We start from the raw sequence: 8101 nt of genomic DNA, 5'->3' as shown, positions 1-8101 counted from the left end.
ATTGGTTCAGCTAGTAAACATGTGTTGTATATAAAGTTTCTCATCAGTAAGTATACTGCTCATAGTTTACTTTCTCATCAAAGGTCACTTTAAAAGCATATGTTCATATGGTACTTTTGTCCGCATCTCCTAGGGTTGGGGTGTGACAAAAGTGGTATCATAGCTGTTCATCCTAGGGAGTCTACAAAGTCGTGTCTAGTATAATACTACTTATGAATGTGTTGCGCGGCCTACTTATAATTAGGGAGCTGCTTGGACGTTTAGGAAATGTTACCTTCCTTCATAATCCAGATCGTGCGATAGGGCTAAGTTAAGAAGTCACGTTCAACTTTTACCTGATCAGCTTATTCATATTATGCTCACTATGGTTGAGGTTAATTCTAGATAAATTGTCCACAGACTAGTATTCAACCATCCCACTCCACAGGGTATGTACATGCTTTTATGTTATTTGCATCTAAAGTTTAATTTGTACCATTTGTATCACATTGGTTCAATTGAGAAAGACATAGTATGGTTATCCATATGCTTATAAAAATGATGATTAACCTATTTACATATATGAGATGTAGTATTCCGAAGCACATCTTCTTAGAAGAATGTACCCGTGAACTCTCACTCTTACGATAGTGTTTTTTTTCTTAATATAAGGAGTGGTTCTATAGGATATCTCATAGTTTTCAAAGATGATTTGTTATATAATCATATATGTTACATGTTCCATAACTCATATATTTGTATGACATTTGCCCTTTATGGATTACTTTATCACATGTTACCTAATATCGTAGAATTCTTGCATGCAAGTGTTATCTGCTTCGGATCACCCTTGTTTATGTAATATGTTTTCTTAGGAACTTTCCCTACAAGTTATTTATTGCACATGTTACTTTCCACATGTCACTTGTCCATATTGTGTGGGTACTGCAGGTAATTGATCATATGATATGGGCAATATTAGTGCTCGTGGATATATTAATCACATACCACTTGTTTATATGTCATATGCATCATAAACCATTTCAGGCCTTATAGCTATTATCTGCATGTCTCATGTGCTTCACTTGCTCATATTCCATATATGTACTCATTGCCATGTTAGTCCACCTATCTATGTGATATAAAACACTTGCTCAATGTGATTTGTGTTCCGTAGTTCATTTTCTTATATGTCTGCATATCATATAGTCTACATGTCTTAGCTTATGTACTCATGGATCATGTGATCATCTGGTCCATTCCTACATTTCCTATAGTTCATCCTCTCACATGTTACCCTATAGCTCATATGCACTCGTACACCATGTATTTCTATAGATCAATTCTCGTATACCTTGCAGGCTCCATTTTAGGCTAGTCTCCATATATGTGCCCAATGTGACTAATTTATCCTTATACTATGCCCCTCTGTGCTTACTAATTTGAGTTTTGAAAAATTTGGGAAAACATTTCCTTGTATCATTATGTAGTGAAGATTTTGACCAGAAAAGGTTAGGCAGATATGTAAATTTAATCAACCATAGATATATAACTTAGTATAATTCCCTATTTGCAGGTGTGGCATAAAACTTTAGAACAATATTAATAGTTATGCATTCTTGGAAGACTCACCTCTAAAGATCATCATGAGACAAAAGAGAAGGGCTAGGTTAGGTGATAAAGATCAAACAAGTAAAGACACAAAGAAATAAAGGATATGTGGATTAATACTCAAGTTATTGAAATTATTGGAAACATGGTAATAAAACCCTCACCTTCTAATTGACTTCAACAACCTAAATTTAACCCAAGGAAGAATATTCAAATGAAACCAAGAATCACAAAGGGGTAACACTTTTATTAATCAAACTCAAGAAGCTAACTAAAAATCCCAAGATGCACCCGAATTACTCACTAGTTACTCACTAAGAACATACTACAATTTGGGAGTCAATATTCAACATAGTCTAAGTCTTGCAAAATGATAACAGACTAATATTTATACTAAAAATGAAAAAGACAATTCTTTAAAACTTTTCCCGTTAATAAGGTGAGGACCTTCTTTAGTTGCCTTCTTTTGTGAATTCTTGAATTCATGAAATGACCATTTGCCTACATATCCTCTTTCCTTCTTTCTTTTGAATTTGATTGTATGTCCTCCTTTGGTGACCTTCAATCTCCTCCAATACTTCCCTTTTCATAAATATTGCTTGTAGGCCTTGGAGATCCTTTGCTTGGGCTCCTTGTGAATGTTCTTGAGGCATGCCACTCATTTTAGTGTTATCCATGTTGCCCACGTTATCATCCTCCCCTTCTTGAAAGTGATCCGTCCTCGAATCCAAAGTATCACCTACAACACAAGGAGATAAATCAGTAACATTGAAAACATTATGAACATTATACTCACTTGGTAGGTCAATCATATAAGTATTGTCATTGATTTGCTTGACTGCTTGGAAAGGTCCATCTCTTGGGCTTAGATTCCCTTTTTGTACTTGTGGGAACATTTTCTTTCGAAAATGCACCCACAGCCAATCATCTTGATTGAAGATCACCTCCTTTCTCCCTCGATTATTTCGAATGGAAACCTTTGAATTGTTCTTTTGAATGGCCTCTTTGACCTTGGCATGAATGTTCATCATCTCTTTTGCCCTTTGCTTGGCATCTAGGCTCACAACAACATCACTAGACAAAGGAATCATGGTTAATAGAAACAAAGATTTAAAACCATACCATGCCTCAAATTCAATCAAGGGTAAACGGTCTTCCCAAGTAGTTAGGGTTCCTCTAATCATGAATCAAAGCATTGTTCAAAGAGTCTGATTGACTACTTTGGTTTGTCCATCCGTTTGAGGATGGAAGAGAACAGAAGTTTGGTACCAAATTTACCCCATAGACTCTTGAAAAAATGACTTAGAAACTTGGAATCTTGATGACTTACAATGGTTTGAGGGACTCCATGCAATTTAAGCACATTGATAACAAACAAAGATGCTACATGGGATGCATCATCGGTTTTATGGCATGGAATAAAATGAGTAAATTTTAGAAAATCTATCCACTACCACAAGTATACTATCATGTCCACTTTTAGTCCTAGGCAGTCCCAACAGAAAGTCCATAGAAATATCCATTCACGGACCATTAGGAGTAGAAAGAGGAGTATACATACCTTGGGGCCTGGTCGTGGATTTTGCTTGCTTGCATTCTAGACATTGTCCACAGAACCTCTCCACATCATGTTTCATCTTGGGCCAAAAGAACAGTTACTGAAGAATATCAAGTGTTTTTGGTACCCCAAAGTGTCCCAAAAAACCACTACTATGAACCTCCTTGACAAATAACTCTCTCCATGAGCTCATGGGCACACATGCTCGACCATCTTCGAAAAAAATATCATTAACCAATTGGTACCTATCAACTCGATTCCCCCGAGTAAGATTATCAAAGGTATCTTTGAAGCCGGAATCCATATAATAGAATCCCTTTAAGCTTTCAAACCCCATCATTCTAGAAACCAAGGTATTGACCAACACAAATCTTCTTGATAGAGTATCCACTACCACATTCTCCTTGCCTTGCTTGTTGTTGATCACATATGGAAAGGTTTCAGTGAATTCAACCCACTAAGCATATCGCTGGTTAAACATTGATTGCCCCTTAAGATGCTTCAATGACTCATGATCGGTCATTATCACGAATTCTTGCCACAAGTAGTGCTGTCAATGAGCCAATACTTGCACAAGTGAATACAATTCATTGTCATAAGTTGAGTACTTGAGCGTAGCTCCTTTTAGATTTTCACTAAAAAAGCTAATGATTTTCCTTCTTTCATCAACACACCACTGATACCAATACCTGAAGCATCACATTCAATTTCAAAGGCCTTATCAAAGTTGGCTAGTTGAAGCGAAGGTGCAGAACTCAACATCAATTTCAAGTCTTTAAAAGTCTTCTCCTGATCCTCACCCCATACAAAAGGTAAATCTTTCTTGATCAGTCATTCCAAGGAACAACAATTGAACTAAAGACCTTCACAAATCGCCGATAAAAACTTGCTAACCTATGAAAACTTCTTACCTCGGTTGTACTGATTGGGGTCGGCCAAGTCCTGATGGACTCCACCTTCTCTTCACCGACCTCAATCCCATTTGCACTAACCACAAAATCTAAAAACACAACTTTGTCAACACCAAATGAACATTTCATGAAGTTAGCAAAGAGATGCTCTTGTAGTAGTTCATCAACACATGTTTCAAATGGGATACATGTTCCTCCGTTGTCTTATTATACACAAGTATGTCATCAAATACACCACAAAAACTTGTTGGGGGAAAGGTTTGAGAACATGGTTCATCAATCTCATGAAAGTTCTTGGGGCATTTGTCAATCCAAATGGCATCACAAGACATTCATACAGACCAAACTTTATCTTGAAAGTCGTCTTCCACTCATCACCCGGTTTCATCCGAATTTGATGATACCCACTTTGAAGGCCAATCTTGGAGAAACCAATAGAACCACATAGCTCATCAAGCATATCATCAAGTCGATGAATGGGATGGCGATACTCCACTGTGATCTTATTTATGGCTCTACAATCAATACACATTGTCCAAGTACCTTCTTTTTTGGGATCAAGAATTACTGGTATGGCACAAGTACTTAGGCTTTCTTAGATCAACCCCTTCTCAAGAAGCTGTTCTACTTGCCTTGATAGCTCTTTGGTTTCTGCCGGGTCACTTCTATAAGCTGGACGATTGGGAATTTGTGAACCCGGTATAAAATCACTTTGGTGCTCGATTCCCCTCAAGGGTGGTAATCCAGTAGGCATCTCATTTAGAAATAGTTCATCATATCCTTGCAAAAGAGAAGAAATAATACTAGGCAAAGTGCTAGTATGTTAGTTAGCATGTAACAAAAGGCTGGTGTCGACAAGGCACACTAGAAATCTTCCCTCATCCACACCCCTTAAACTCTTGCTTGGCTTTGCTATCATGCACTTGTTCTTATTTTTAGACAAGGCACTCCCCTCTTTTGGAACGATGGTGGAACTTTTGTCGTCACCTTTTGCCTTCGCAGTTTTTATTCTTTCTCGAAGATCCTTCATAACCCGATAGTCCTCACTCACTTTATATGGAGTGAGAGGTTCAAGCACATACTTTTTACCTTCAATCACGAAAGTGTATTTGTTGGATCTACCTTGGTGCACAACATATTTATCAAATTGCCAAGGTCTGCCCAACAGTAGGTGACATGCCAGCATGGGAACCACATCACAAACCAGTTCCTCTAAAGAAGCTTATCATATCTCCTTCATATCACTTATTCTCTATAACACCCCGTATTCTATGTGTACTAGTTCTATTTATATAATGCTTATAAACTGCCTTTTGATATAGTTATGGATTCGGTTTCCTATGTGATTAGTGGAACTAAAATAGGTTTAAAGTGAACTGTCCAGAGATTTTGATGCGACCCAATTAAGTTGATGTTGATGGACCTATTTACACTTGAGATCACAAGGTGGTATTTGCATCTAAAGTATAAAGTGATATAGTGGATATGTAACAGCCCGTCTTACGCATATGCTTGTTCTATTCTTGTGATACAGCTGGCCTTATAGTATAGGTGAGGGACAATGTTCCTTATATGATTAGAGTTGGTTTAAACTAGCCAGAAAGTGATGTATCATGTCACGCACATTTCATTGAGTTTACTGTAAGTTGACTCCTCCGGATGTATTTAAATTAGAGATAGTAAGGTGGTAATTCAGCTTAAATTTGAAAGTTAAGTTCTAAGTTGAAGCAAAAGGATGTAATATTCATAAAATGGAATAAAATAATTGCGCTGCTTGCTTGGCTTTATTAAGCTAGCAGCTTCATCACCTACTTGAGCTGTATGGATATCATTAAAGGGCCCAATCTTTATGGACCAGATTTTGAATTATAGTAATGGGTTCACTTGAAGCCCAAACCTATTAAAAGAAACTAAAAATGAAAGAAAGTCCAGCAGCCAAATATGCCAAGGCCCAATATAGATAATGCCCAAGTGAAACCAACTAGGTGCATCACCTAGTTTGACCTTTTGAGCTGCTTGATGTGCACAAGCAGGTGCATCACCTACTTAACCAATTAGTGGCTGAAAATGGACCCCAAAAAAAGGAAGGTTCTTGAGGATATTTTTGTGATCAATAAAGCTCCATATATATCCAATATGAGCAGATATGTTGCATCCATTTTAACACATAAAAATAAGAATTAACTCCAGCTCTCTTTTTCTTTTCTCTTAAAGATTAAACCAGCAGCCTTAATGTTTTGTAGGGTTCTGGCAGAAACCATCGTATCTGCAAGAAAAGGTAAGTGAAAACTCATGAATTTAGCTTAATTCTCCCATGGATGATTAGGAAAACATTTTATTCATGCTCTAATATAACTACGAAGGCAAAATATTTCGAGCAGCTACTGCTCAATTTCTTAGTTATTAAAATACCTTTCTTTCTTCTTTGGTTTAATTGTGAAGGGAAGCTAAAGTTTTAAAAGAATTCAAGTTATGTAGAAGTTGTAGAAATTGAGGTAAGGTTACTGCTCCATTTTTGTCTTCCTTATGTATTTGTTTGCGTGAAGAATTAGTGGTGTGCTGTCATAAAGAACTCAAGGGGGTGGTGAGTTCAATACTTGATTGTATGTTAAAGAATATTTGGGGTTGTTCTATGTGTATTACTGCTGGCGTAACTTTGTTTATATTGGGGAAAGGATGTATAATGTATGTGATGGACAGAGAACAAGGGTGAGATGATACACATTATTTTAAGGGCTGTATCGGCTCATTATCTGTCAAAGTTAGCTACTGTTTTACGAGGCTGACAGTGTGATAGCTGCTAATTTTAGTTTACCATGACTTAAATTGTAGATTAAAAAAAATGGGAGGCTGAAACATGATAGTATATAAGTCAGAGGATAAGGTATGTAAGGATATTCGATTCTATATCCCTTTGGCATGGAATCTGATAATTGCGATTAATACCAATGAAGTGAATCTCATAAGTTCTATTCCTTGAAAAGGAAACATTCTGGCAGCGTACTATCTCCAAATAACCAAAATAAATTTCCCCCTCTCCGTAGTGCATAGAATTACTTTATTATATGACCACTATCTTATACATGTGTATTTATCCCCCCATGTGTTGGTATAAATGCTCTTTGCAAAAGCAACTCTGGTGAATCCTCATCTTTGTTGTTTGAAGTCAATTGTGTCACTAAGGCTCTTAAATAATGTGCTGATGTTACATAGCTCCTTATGTCATTATTATTGCCTTGAAGTGTTGTTTTCGTGTCTTCTATTACTGATCCGTACTTCCATATCTCCAAAATGATTATGACCACCAAAATAACATCTCAAAAGAGTTATAATTAACCAAAGAACGATCCCAAAAGAGTTATGAACTGATAAACAACAATGTCAAAGATTAAAGAATCGAAGTGGAGAAATCTATATAAATACGGGTGGAAGACCAGTGGCGAAAGCCTAGCATGGCTTGATCCCAACTAGTACATAAGGGTGGCAGCTCAGGGGCGAAAGCCTAGCATGGGCCGATCTCAATTGTATAGAAGGGTGGCAGCTCAGGGGCGAAAGCCTAGCATGGGCCGATCCCAAATTATATAATTATGAGGACCGCATTCTAGGGGTTAATATGCCTAGCATGGGTCATCTTCTTCTAAAACTGATCAGCTGGTCACTTGTATGACATGCCCTACAAAAATTATAAGATACAGAAAAGTAAAAAAACAATGTAACTTACATGATCTCACAAGAGTAAGCAAAAGTGGTCTTCTCTCCTGATCTATGAACTCATATGTTGATCTTGATTTCATTTCTGCCCTCGTATTGCATATGCTATATTGCCTTACATATTTAGCACATCTTTTTACTGACGTCCCTCGCTGGGGACACTGCATTTCATGCTGCACGCAATGGTACTCCAGCTAGTAGACCTCCTCAGTAGGAGCATATGACAGTCAGATACTTTCGGAGAGATCCAGGTTGATCGGAGCTTTAGTGAGTCACTAAATTCATTTTGATTTTGTATCTTAGTTAAGATTAAGGGGGAGGGGGGGGGGGG

General features: G+C 37.3%; 1 pseudogene; it reads right to left on the bottom strand.

Annotated features, from left to right (window-relative positions):
• Positions 1–2072: 2072 nt before the first annotated feature.
• LOC107003729 lies at positions 2073–4591 on the bottom strand (annotated as a pseudogene).
• Positions 4592–8101: the final 3510 nt, after the last annotated feature.

The sequence above is a fragment of the Solanum pennellii genome, chromosome 11, assembly GCF_001406875.1.
Source record: "Solanum pennellii chromosome 11, SPENNV200".
NCBI classification, from domain to species: domain Eukaryota; kingdom Viridiplantae; phylum Streptophyta; class Magnoliopsida; order Solanales; family Solanaceae; genus Solanum; species Solanum pennellii.
The sequence above is the reverse complement of the archived record's forward strand: the minus strand, read 5'-3'. Positions and strand labels throughout refer to the sequence as shown.